This window comes from Cryptomeria japonica, chromosome 11 (genome assembly GCF_030272615.1).
Source record: "Cryptomeria japonica chromosome 11, Sugi_1.0, whole genome shotgun sequence".
Classification (NCBI taxonomy): domain Eukaryota; kingdom Viridiplantae; phylum Streptophyta; class Pinopsida; order Cupressales; family Cupressaceae; genus Cryptomeria; species Cryptomeria japonica.
This window is the reverse complement of record NC_081415.1, coordinates 608,377,488-608,391,263: the sequence shown is the minus strand read 5'-3', so window position 1 is coordinate 608,391,263 and position 13,776 is coordinate 608,377,488.

The window sequence follows — 13,776 nt, the reverse complement described above, 5'->3', positions numbered from 1 at the left end:
TAAGACTGAGAAGGAGAAATCTAAGGAGGAACCTAAATAGATTCTCACCTTGTCTAAACAACTAAGTAACAACTTTGTGGCTTCTTCTAATTCAAATGATTCTTCAAATCCTTCCTCTAATTCATATAGCATTGAGACCTATGAGGCATCACCATCTCTTTCTGATTAGCCATCCCTTTATGGCACTGGTTTTCACATTTTAGCTAAGAGTTTCTATGATGGTAATGATTGTGGCGCAAATGAACAAGGAATTAAAGTTCCTTTAGAAAATAATACACACGAAGCTTCATTTGGACTTGAATATAATATCCTTCTAATCCTACCAAAGCATCTAAAATACCATCTCTCAATGTGAATTCTATATTTATTAGTGATGATGAACTCACCTTGATTAAATCATATCCTACTTCTTCCAACACTCATCCCCCTCATAAGGAAATCTTGGTGATGAACAAATCTCTTTACGACTCTCCTCAAGAGATTTATAATCCCCCTTATGAGACTTTATCTTCTACTCATTGTAAAATCCCTTCTTATAGGAATAAGGCTCTAATGAATTATACTTATCCCTCTCCTAAGATTTCTTGTCTACAAGAGAAGTATGACTTAGTGGCCTATTATTCTCCTATAAACTTCTCTCTTTCTAAAGACTTTTTAACATTCATTATTTTATACATGTTTTTAATCTCACTTATAGTGGAATATTTAACATGTCATATTCATTAAATCTATCATGTATTTAAATAAGATTAATGGCTACTATGTTTCTCATCATTATGTGACATTGGTAGCTCACTTACTGGGGGCTCATTGTCATTCATGATGGTAAAATTTTATGTGCAATCATACTTTTGGGAGAAACATAATAGCCTATTTCTATCACATCTCTTATCCCTATATATATAGGGGGCATGAGTGATTTCAAACATCTCTCCTTCTTAAGATTACAATTTACCCTTTGTGAAGTAGTGTCTTCTGCAAGGATTTCTTATCGATTGTAGAGGTGTATTCATATTTGAATTCCTTCTCTCATCTTGGAACAAGCATCCCTAATGGGTATCTTAAGTACATTTTCTTAATTGGCACCTCCTCCTTGGTGTTGGAAGTCTTTTTACCATTTATAAATTTATTTTCTTTATTGAGTAGTATCTTTTATAATAAACCCTTCTATTTTGTGCACGTGCATAACCCTGATGAGGATCTCTTGCCTTCTTTTAGAAGAGTGTTGTTATAAATAATCTCTCTTTGATGTCATCTCAATCCTCTGTTCTTTTCAAATCTCTTGCATTCATTCATTCTAGAAGATGATATATTTGTCTAAGACAAATCCTATTTAAGGTAGATGTCTTTTGAACAAAGATCTCTTCTCCTCCAAGGATCTCCTTTACACTTATATCGCAAGATATCTATTTTCAACTATCTTATCCTTTCTTGAAGAGTATTCCCTCTCTTGCTTGGATTTATGACATTGTTTCATGATGGATATCTTCTTAGTGTCAAAGCTAGGTATCCTTGTTCTACTTGCACACAAATGCATGAGGTTGAGTGGGACTAATGGTGTTCTCACTCTCCTCCCTTACATGGATCACCCAGACAAACTCTAGGGGATAGTTTTCCATGTCATTCTCTCCATGGATTACCTAGTTTTAGGGGCAAGATGTCCATAGTTCCTTTCTCTTATGATGGATTACCAAAGTGTGTATTCATGATTTCTATCTCTTCTTCCTTCTCTTTCATTTGTTTCCATTTGAATATTTTCATCTTGTGTTAGAGAGGTCTCAAATCCTTACCCTCTTTGTTGTGTTGCAATTGAGGCTTAGTTCTCTTTCTTACCAAATGATTCTCCATTAATTTTTGATATTGTATCAAATCTTCTTGTGAGCATTTATCATCACTCTTCTTTCACAATTCGATGTGGTAAACATGATACCCTATTTCAACTCACTAAAATTAGCAAGAAGAAACAAGGGGGGCATACAGATACCCTCGAATTTTCATCACCTTCCTTAATAAGCATTTAGGTGATTTTTTTATTTTATCTAACATGTGTTCTTGTAGGGTGCAGATCCTAACTGTGTACTACAAATACTGCTAGGGATTTCATTTGATAAATTGTGAATATATCCTTTTGCAAATGATGTTTTCTTTTCTGTACTTTAGCTTGCATATGCACATAGTGTCATATGACCGCTAAAGTGGGGGCTAAATGTAGTCTCGTAAATTGTACACCCTTGCTAGGGTGGTACAATTTCACACTTAGGTTAGCACCTACCTTAGTGTGTTTGCATCTTGCATTATTATTTCCCTTTAATAATTTAATTAAATCTAAAGTCCTATTTCATAACTTCATACATCATAAATTTGGGCCCTTTACCCTAAGTGTGCCCCTTTTATTTTATTCCTCCAATAAATCATTTGATCATAAACCCTAATTATGTCCTATTTAGAAATTTAAGGCCTGATTTCGATATCAAAACACCTCAAAATGAGTTGTAACTTTGGTATTATCTCTAATATCATCATATCTAACACCCCTAAAAATTTTGTAAAAAGTTGGTTGGACCATGTGCATTCTCGCCACAGTCCTCAGATTTTTTCCTAAAATTTTGGGAGCACAACTCTATGATATTATAATGCTTAACCCTAAAATATTAGTTGGAAATTGAATTCCTAGGTTGTCCTAAAGGTAGAATTAAGTTGAAATTAAGATCTAGGGTTTCATACATAAGAGCTCTCTTTCTTCATTTGAGAGGATGGATGGATCTAAGAATCTAAGAGAAGGTCTTTGGAGTATAAGGAGCCTTCTATGTAGTGAAAGAGAATCCTACATGGAGTATTCAACAACATTCACTGACATTCAACAAAATTTCATCAAGCATTTATCATCAATTAGGAGCCTTGAAGACATGGAAGAATAATAGGAGATCTAGTGGCAATATCTCTCCCTTGGGGATTGGTATGTGTATATGGTGAAAATGGATAACAATAATAACAATATTGAAAGGCTAAATGAATTCAACCACAAAACCCTAGCCTAACAATCAACAAATATCCACCATAACATATGAAGATTACCTAAGACAATGCAAATCACATGAAATCACAAAGATTATACCATCACATGTCCAATAGGGTTTTGATCTCCATTCTTCCTATCTCCATTGATCTTGCTTGATATATATTTGTTCTCAGATTTTATGTGCACAAGAGCTCAACAAAGAACGGAATGTGGTTGCAAGTAGGATCGTAATGTAGTCAAGTCCTCCAAATTGTCGATTAGCCTGAGTGATTAGGGTTTTATAATGAAGGAAGCATCTCCTTATATAGAAGACACAATAAGAAATGGAGGGATAAGATTGAGAGGTGTAAAAAAGGAGGTTGGCTAGGATTAGAGGGTAGGTAGAAGAAATAATAAAATAATGAAAGGGGTAGGTAGTGTAGGAATTAAGAGATGAATGACATGTGTCATGGGTAGAAAAGGTTAATGAATTAATTAAATAAATAAAGATTTATTTAATAAATAGAAGAAGTGGGATAATTAAATAAATAAAAATATTTATTTAATTTAGGAAAAGGATAATTTAAATAAATAAATGTATTTATTTAAATGAGAAATAAGGCTAGAAGAGGATAAATGAATTAATTAAATAAATAAAAATTTATTTAATTAATAGAAGAATTAGGCTTAGATAATTAAATAAATAAAATATTTATTTAATTAGACATGACAATTTTGGGTGTCTACATTTTGCCCCTCTTTGAGACAATGTGGCTTGTCGTGTTGTTTCAAAGAAGATAAGATGAACTGATACAGAGTTGCCCGAGTATGGGAATGATATGCCCCCTCGAGAGATTGGATGAAAATGTCTGAAAAGATTGCAGACAATCTCTCGATAAGAAAGACAGGATAGAATGGACTAGGCGGATAAAGTGACAGAGTCATGGGATAATGAAGACTGACTTGGGAGGCGAGGGCTAGGGCTAGGGTAGTCTATAAGATAGACCACGGGGGAAAATACATCCTCATTGTCATCTACACATCCAAGAGATTAAATTGCAGAGAGAGAAAAGAGCAACAACAGTCAGCAGCGATGGCTTTTGTTCATAGATTCGACCGTGTTCGCTGATTCTAGAGGCTAGCGGAGGCAGGAGAGCCGGTGAGTACCATAAAACCTCCTCGTACTTTGATGCATTTATTTTTGTCATTAATGCATGCGAGGTAATGTAATAAATGCACATTTATGTCAAGAAAGCGTGTTTGTATCCAAAAATGTGAATTTTTGTCTTCTAGGTCAAACCGACAGTTCTGTGATGAACATACGCTATCGATTGGATATGCTGCTGAGAGGATACACTCAAGCAGGTCCTCTAGGGAAGACTAGGATAGATCAAGGCACTTTGTGATGAACAGTGAGTACCAAAATAGAGTACTTTGTGATGAACAGGGAGTACTAAAATATGAGCAACACTTTGTGATGAATAGGGAGTGCAAATGTGAGCAGCACTTTGTGATGAACAGGGAGTGCAACACATGTAGTACTTTATGATGAACAGGGAGTACCACTAGGATAATCAGCAACACTTTGTGATGAACAGTGAGTGTCACTAGGATAGATAGCAACACTTTGTGATGAACAGTGAGTGTCACTAGGATAGAATGCCATATGCACTTAGATAAAAAGTAGCATTTTGTGATGAACAGTGAATGCCACTATAACTGACATGATTGAGTTGCTTGACTGCAGGAGTATTTGCCAATGCTAGAGTCACGGGAGAGATTCCCATCGACGCAGAGGTTGCAACCTGAGTTGTCGCTCAAGGAAAGAGCTACCATCGAGGAGATGGGTTTGAGACATGTGTTGTATGTGCCTGAGTTTTGGGTGAACATGGGACTGCTGACTGTGCTGGCTGAGAGATGGCACTCTGAGACGTGCACGTTTCATGTGCCGATGGGTGAGATGATAGTTACCCTGGAGGATGTATACAGGATTCTGTGGATACCGATCGATGGGGAGTTAGTACCCTACGATCGAGACGAAGACAAGGATGCACTGAGATGAGTGTTCTAGGATCCGGGGCTGGAGATGAGGGTGGGACATGTGGCATGGGATACCATGACATGGATAGGATTAGCACTACCAATAGTGTTGGCAGGAGTGATCAGTGAGTTCCTCTTTATCAGTTTTGTACCATTTTGTATAATGATGTAGACACCTACGGGTGATTGTAGCCATATGATTTTGACATCATTGTATCATGACATTTTATATATATATATGAGATGATTCATCTTTGCGGCAGTTATATGCATGCGTACCTATGTGATGTATGTTTCTATGTGATGCTTATGATATGGATGCAAATATGTATATGATACAATGCAATATTTTTTTTTTTATGTTTTTATATGTGTATGCATGATGCAAATGTGAATGTAAGTAATGCAGATGAATATGATAATGCAAATGTAAATTGTGCTAACAGGTGTTGTGTGTAGGATGTGATGTAGTTGTGATATCTATAAGTATGTATGAAATGCTTATATGTGGTAATGTAGGTGCAGCTACATGAAATGCAAATGTTTTTGGCATGTCATTATACTCATTCATGTGATAGCAGGCTATGCGGACTCGAGAAGGATGATGGAAGTCAATCAAGAAAGGGGGGATGAAAGACAGAAGATATGAAAGTGAAAGAGCCTCTTGTGCATTACCATCATTGAGCTTTATTATGGCAAAATAGGTTATGACAATCGAGGCATATGTTCGACCCAGAAAGTCATTGTACCTATTTACATGGAGATAAGATAGTCACAAACAAGGAATGCCCCAATTCATACTAGACTCATAGTGTCCTCATATCCTTGGACAAGTCATAGCATTACTAAGAGACAATCCACAGACAGCAAAGAAAAATAGGTGACGATACCCCATCCTCGCCTTTCTAGTCAAAGACATCCTGGAGATAGAATCTCTAGTCAGAGACATCCCGGAAAAGCTAAAAGACATGTCACCAAAAAGATGAAATCATAAGAAAACCAAGACTCGACACCAACACCCACTATAGTCCTCAAGTTTAGTGTCTCTTGTCACTTGTATAAGTCTTATTTGATTGTGGTCACAATGTTTACTTTCAGAAAAAGGATAGATAGCACTGAACCATATGTTGTCTGAGTCTGTTGAAAGATTTGATTTGTTGAAGCCCATTGATGCTGCTGTCTCATCTGAAACTGACTGAATCCATGAAACTGATACTTTATTATGGAGAAGATGAAACTTTATTGCGGATTGTGCACGAATAGACTGGAGGAAGCTAGAAGAAACTATACTCCTCAAAACATGTGATGTTCTTAGTTCCACACCCATCACTAGACGCAGGATTTTGCCTTAGCCACAGATAGGATCTGATTTATTATGGATGGAAAGGGAGGTGAAAAGGGAGGTTTATTATGAATGGCTAACCAATCTTGGGTAGATCAATAACAAGCCATGATGGGCATAGGTAAGTTTATTATGAACGAATAGGTTGTGAGTGTGTGCAAAGTGAAAGGATGAAAGTGGATCCTGAAGGAGGGAGGAGCAATGTCTCTACGCATAGCACTGGTGACCCAGTTTTCACCATGGTACTTTCCCAAGGCGCCTGTTTGCCAGGTTTTCACCAAGTAACGATTTTTGGTTTTTATAATTTTTTTGTATTTTTGAATTTTTTGATTTTTTTGTATTTTTGAATTAGGATATTCCGAAGAGCTATGTGTAGAACCTGCGAAGGTGCATGTTGTTGATAGGATCCTCCAAAGGTTCACCTTCTGTAGTTGAGAGCTGATATGCCCCAGATCCATATACTGTTGTAATGATGTAAGGACCAATCCAATTTGGTTTGAACTTGCCCTTCTTCTCTCTGTCTTGCTGATTCTTGGGGTTTTCTCTGAGAACCAAGTCACCTACCTCAAATGTGCGAGGCTTGAATTTGTGATTGTAACTGCATTGTTCCTTGAGCGAATGATGTGTAGCTTGAGTGACTGTCTTCCTTGATGAAGGAACTGAGATAGAATTACTAATGTGTGGACTACGTAGGCCCATATGCGTGTCACCTGAAGAAGTTTGGGCATCCTTGATAACAAAGTCCTTCAAGGAATCTCCATTAAAGGTCCATGATGTATCACCAGAAGGGAAAGGATGTGCGAAACAAGTGGATGAGTGATGAAGGCTTATGATTGTGAAAAGAAGTGAAAGTAGGATAGCATGATGGAGACTTAGGATCAACAAGTGTTCTTTTTGACTTGAAATTGTAGAACTTTTTCCCCCAATTATTTTGATATTAGGAGAGATCAACTCTTGTTCTTTTTGCTTCATAGGATTTTTATCCTTGACTTTGATTTTTGTAGAGTCCAGTAGCTTTTGATTTTGATTTGGACTAAAGGACTTTTCTTTATTTTTGACTTTTAGATTTTTCTTTTCAAAGCTTGATTTGTCATCCCCTATTAGTAAGGGCTCTTGTAATTCTTGTTGATCCAGGTCTGGAAGTGGAGTGGAAATGGAATGAGTGGATGATATGGTAAAGCTATGTGAGTTCTCAAGAGGTCTGGCGATACGCTCAATAGATTCTTCACTGGAACCACTCTTAGGACTATTGATATCAAGAGTTGCTTGCACCACTGGAGGAGATTTACATTTAGACTTAGTAGCCACAACACTAGGTGGTTCACACCCAATTCCTTTCAAATTGTTTATAGATTGTTCATGTCGACTGAATACCTTAGGAGATAGTGGGAGTTGATCAACATGAAAGATATACTCCTCACATCCCATGTCTTTAAACTTGAACTTTTCTTTGATCTCTGCTTGTTTTGATGTAGAAGATTTTAATGATTCTGGATCCACATATGCTGATGAAGGAATAGCTTCTCGATTGACTGGGATTGTTATTTCTGATCGAGGTTGCAGATTGTTGCAATATATGAATGGATTTGGATCTGCTCTGATGGTCACTTCAACTCCATTATGAGGGAACTTGATACATAGATGATATGTAGATGGGACTGTGCTCATTTCATGAATCCAAGGACGTCCTAGCAATATGTTGTATGTGAGATCAAGATCAAGTACTTGACAAACCACATCCTTTGTAACTAGCCCAACTCTGAGAGGTAAGGTGACTGTACCCTTGGATGAACGCTCTTCATCATCATATGCCTTGATGGTGATTTTGTTTGTAGAATTCACAGCTTTATCAAAATATCCCAATTGTTTAATTGTGCTCAATGTAAAAATGTTTAGACCCGCTCCTCCATCTATTAGGACTCATTTGATTCGATGTTTGTGTATGAAGGCTTCAATGTGTAATGGTGCATTATGTGGCTGACTTACGGAGGCATCATCAACTTCTGTGAATGTAAGGGAGTGTGGAATGGAAAGGTATCCCACCATGGCTTGAAACTGGTCCACGTTTAGATCAGTAGGAATGGCGGTGTCTCTCAAGATTTTGTCAAGAATAGCTTTATGTGCGGGGGATATGCGTAATAGCTCAAGGACGGAGATGAGCGCGGGTGTCTTCCCTAACTGATCTACAAGGTCATACTCAGGCTTGGTTGACGAGAAAGCAGTGTTTTTGGTTGGAGCCCCTTGCAAAGTAATTTTACCTTGGTGGGTTGTGACATTACATTCGGAAGTAGGTTCGAAAGAAGATCCAACACCTTTTAGGACAATCTTGGGTCTCTGATTAGAATTTTCAGGGTTTTTGTCCTTGATGATAATGGTAGAGATGTAATTGTCCATTGAGATGTGATTGATGGTTGAATCATAGTTGTAAGGTGCTCTAGTATAGTTGGCTTGATCATCTGTGACTTTAGCTTTTCCCTTGTCATGCTTTGGGAATGGTTCCTTAAACATCTCATGTTCTTGATTGGATGAGTGTCCCTCAATCTCAATGTCACCTCTATCAATGAGATCTTGCACGATGTTCTTCAGTCGATGACAATTTCCTATCTTATGACCCTTTCTCTTATGAAATTCACAATACTCATCATCATTCCACCAATTTGGTTTAACCTTTGGTTCATATGGAGGAAAATCTGGAACTGTGATCACCTTGTTTGCCACTAGCTTTTTGAAGACTGATTCAAGTGGTTCTCCCAATGGAGTGTACTTCCTTCGTGATCTAGAAGTTGTTTGAGTATTCACTTGATTGTTTGTAGAACTTGATCCTGAAAAGATGAATTTGGGTCGCACTGTGTTGGCATCAACAACACCATCATTGACTGTGTTCTTGTTTTTATTCCAAAATCTTGGCTTGTCTTTTCCTTTAAAGTCATCTTTGTTTTCCTTGAATATTTTAATAATTCCTTGTTCAATTAGGACCTTCTCTATTGCTAAGCCTTTTTCAATGACATCCTTGAAGGTAGACAAACAAGCTTTCCTTAAGTCATATCCAATGTCTTTGTTAACATTTTGTGTGAACATTTCTACCATTTGTTTTTGTGGAATTTCACAAGAGCATCTGCTGGCTAGATTTCTCCATCTTTGTAAAAATGATGCAAAAGATTCTCCCTCTTTTTGCTTGGTGTTGCACAAAGTAGTGACTGATATGTCTGTCTCTATGTTGTAGGAGAAATGTTGAATAAATGCCTCTGCTAGATCACCCCATGACTTAATACCAGGTGGGAGTTGGGAGAACCATTCCATAGCTTGATCGCCTAAGCTTTGTGGGAATAATCTCATCAAATATCTCTCTTCTGCTGCTACCTCAATGCAAGCTGTGAAAAATTGTCTTATGTGTGCCTTAGGATCCTCTTTTCCTCTATACTTATCAAATTTAGGTGTCACAAAGTGTGTAGGAAATGGAGGCATTGGAATGCTCTTATCAAATGGATAAGGACATATGTCTCTCATTGTGTATGTTGGCTTCGGTGCATTTATGTCCTCCATTTTCTTTTGTAAGTCTCTGATTTGTTGCTCCAAATTGCTCTTAGGTGGAGATCGACTTCTTGAACCATACCCCATGTTTGAGACACCAATTTGAGGAGGAGCTTGTTGCATATATGGATGATATTGATCATACACATGTTCATATGGAGGAGGTCTATATTGATGTGGCATATATGGAGCACTTGGTATAGATTCATGTTGAGGAACCCCATATCTATTTTGTGCATGTATACCATATTCTACAGGTATGTCATGTTCCATTGTGTTGCCCCCAAATTTGAAATGAGGTTTCCTTGTGTCCAAATTTTGAGCATGCCTTTGAACATCCAATTGTTTTGGTGGTTGATCCTTAGCATTAGTATGTGATTGAGCATATTTGTCTGCATAAGACTTGCATAATGGTCTACGAAGGTAAGTATCATATGTTTGACCATGTGTATGTGGGATTTCTGGTTTTTGAAGCAAAGATGATGGTGATTCAGGTACCATATGTGGTCCTCTATTTCCTCCACTATTAGGTCTCCTTTGATCCATATTGGAGTGAGGTTGTTGCAAAGGTCCATGTTCCATTATTTGAGACATGTCAAAATCATGAGGTATTTTGGCTCCACTTTGTGACATCATTTGTAAGAAGTATTGTCTATCCCTCCTGATTATTTCCTCAACCAATCGATTGAAATGGGGATTCATAATGGATTCTTCCACATCTGCTGAATGTACTGAAAAGTTGTCCAAATTGTCATTGTGTGTAACATTGTTGTTTGTAGTGTCCATGTTCTCCACATTTGGAATGTTTCTATAGACATCCATGTCTGGCAATGTAGTGTGATCAGTATTGAAAAATAAATCATTGTCATACTCATAAGAACTCATGTTTGCGGACTCTTGAGCCTCTTTAGTTTCTCTCCTAGATTTTTGAAGACGGGTTTCAACCATGAACTAGGTATTGACCAAGATGTGTAAGACTAGATGAAAATGAAAAAAAGTATGGAAGACCAAGAGTTGGATGGAATGTAAATGAATCTGAGGTGTACTTGCAAATGTCCAAAGTGTAAGACCAAGTATGTATGTAGTAGAGTAGGTGTGACTTCCAAAGAGAGGATAGTTTCTCTTGATGAGGTAAGCTGACCTTGACCCTAAGTAAGACCAAATGAGACCCAAAGGTAAGAAACCTTGATGAGGGACCACTTAGCAAAGTGTTGTTGTATGTAGTGTGTTGACAAAGTATGATGAGGACAAGCAAGTGACCTTTTGACCCAAGTTTAGACAAGTATGAATGTAAAATGAGATGTGAAGCAATGATGGACTATGTGAGACCCAAAGATAGGTTGAATGCTAGATGAAACCTAAAGAAACAACCTAGGAAGCTCAAGTATTCTGAAACTGATTTCTCTTGTTTGTTGGACTATAAAATTTTTCCAATTTGTGAAGTTGTTGGTTGTGACCAAATCTGAATGTTTGACTATTTTTCGTGACAAGAGGACACAATGTTGATGAGGACTCAATGTTTGCAAGTGTTTAGACTCAAAATGACTCCAAGAAAAGTGTGTTGTTTGATGTAAAATTGTTTTGCATACACTTGAAGACACAAAAGACACAATGTTTTGCTATTTGGTCTTGAATGTTTTGAATGTTTAAAATAAGTCAAGCACAATTCTTATGGCTAGCCAAGACAATAGTTGTTGATCCCACATGAGGTTTTACCCCCGAGGCTACGCTATTCAGAGTGGATACTTAGATGCTTGACCTCACTGGCTCCACCTTCGGCACTCACTTCTCGGGTCAGCCAAGCATCAGTCCCCATGAAAACTCCCCATGGTGAACTTTGTATCTCTACTAAGAACCATATGTGTGTGGGCCGCTACCAGAGGTCCGACCTCCTGCCCCAACAACTAGAAGGATTTGGGCTTCTAAAACAAAAAGGTGCTAGTAAGGGCATCCACTCGTGTGGCCATACATGCGGCACTTTCAGCTCTATAAATACAGAAGGCTCCCAGTCAGTAGGGGTTACGCCCTACAAATGATCAAATAAATTTGATCAAACGGGTTTATGGGGAGACATAGTGTCGGTATGAACTAATCAGCACACGTTATCCATAGTTTTCACCATGAATACAGTTGTTTATAGTGGTTTGGAAGAGGTGGGTTTTCTTCGCTACCACTTGGGTTGTTCTCTTCTCACTAGTAGTCCTAATGACCACACGGGAAGACAGGCCCTCTAAAGATTGAACAAAAAGAGCCTATTGCTCAAGACACAAAAGACAATGATTCAATTTTAGTGCACCAATTGAAGTGTTTGCTAGTCTATGAAAATAAGGCACACAATAAAAATCCAAAAACCCTTGCCAAGGACCTGCAACAAAGATTTATTAGTAGTTTGGATTGTTTGAAATAATCACCCCTTCCTGCAAGCACACAAATTAGGTAAATTTTAGATCCAAAAGACTTTGTGAAATAGGGGCCTTCAACAATGTGTTTTGTTGACCAATTCAAAGATCTGATTCATCATAAAAAAATACCACCTATAAAATTTCAAGATATTTCCAGAAATGTAAGAAAATCCAAAAAATTTGCTAATTTGCTCCAAAAATTAATTTTTTATGAAAAATCATAAAAAATTCATATAAAATGCAAAATCAATCCAAAAAATCTGAAATGTTTACTGGAGAGTCTTTATGGTCTTCCAAACCTGCACAAAAATTTTTTTGCAACAAATCCAAGCAGTTTGTGAGATATGAGTAAAATAATGCAAAACCCTAATTTTCAAAGATCTGATTTTTGAAGAATAATTTTGCATCAAATTTAAAATCAAAAAATAATAGATCCTATGTATAATTCTGAGATATTTCCAAAAATGTAAGAAAATCCAAAAAATTTGCTAATTTTCTCTCAAAAATAATTTTTTATGAAAAATCATAAAAAATTCATATAAAATGAAAAGTCAATCCAAAAAATCTGAAATTTTTACTGAATCTTTCTAATACTTTTCTTGAACTGCACAAAAAACTTTATGTCAAAATTCGAATCTGTTTGTGAGATCTGATCAAAATAAAGAAAAACCCTAATTTTTAAAGATCCAATTTTTAGGGAAATATTTTGCATCAAAATTAAATTCACAAAGAACAGATCCTATGTATAATTATGAGAGATTTCCAAAAATGTAAGAAAATCTGAAAAATTCTCTCATTTGCTCTCAAAATTAATTTTTTATGAAAAATCATAAAAAATTCATAGAAAATGAAAATGTGCTCCAAAAATTTTGAATTTTGGATTGAGATCTCTTGATACTTTCTTGAACCTGCAAAAAACATTTGGTTCAAAATTTCCTATCCGTTTGTGAGATACGATCAGATCTCTCCAAGATCTTGATTTTGTGTCCAAAACCCTAGCTGCACAAGGTTATTCTCCAAATTGTTTTACAAAATAGCAATATAGGGTTAGAAAAATCTGCAAAAAATATAGATCTAAGAAAAATCCATGTCCCACGGGGCGTGCCAAAATGTTTATGGTGAAAATGGATAACAATAATAATATTGAAAGGCTAAATGAATCCAACCACAAAACCCTAGCCTAACAATCAACAAAGATCCATCATAACATATGAAGATTACCTAAGACAATGAAAATCACATGAAATCACAAAGATTATACCATCACATGTCGAATAGGGTTTTGATCTCCATTCTTCCTACCTCCATTGATCTTGCTTGATATATATTTGCTCTCAAATTTTATGTGCACAAGAGCTCAACAAAGAACGGAATGTGGTTGCAAGTAGGATTGTAATGTAGTCAAGTCCTCCAAATTGTCGATTAGTCTGAGTGATTAGGGTTTTATAATGAAGGAAGCATCT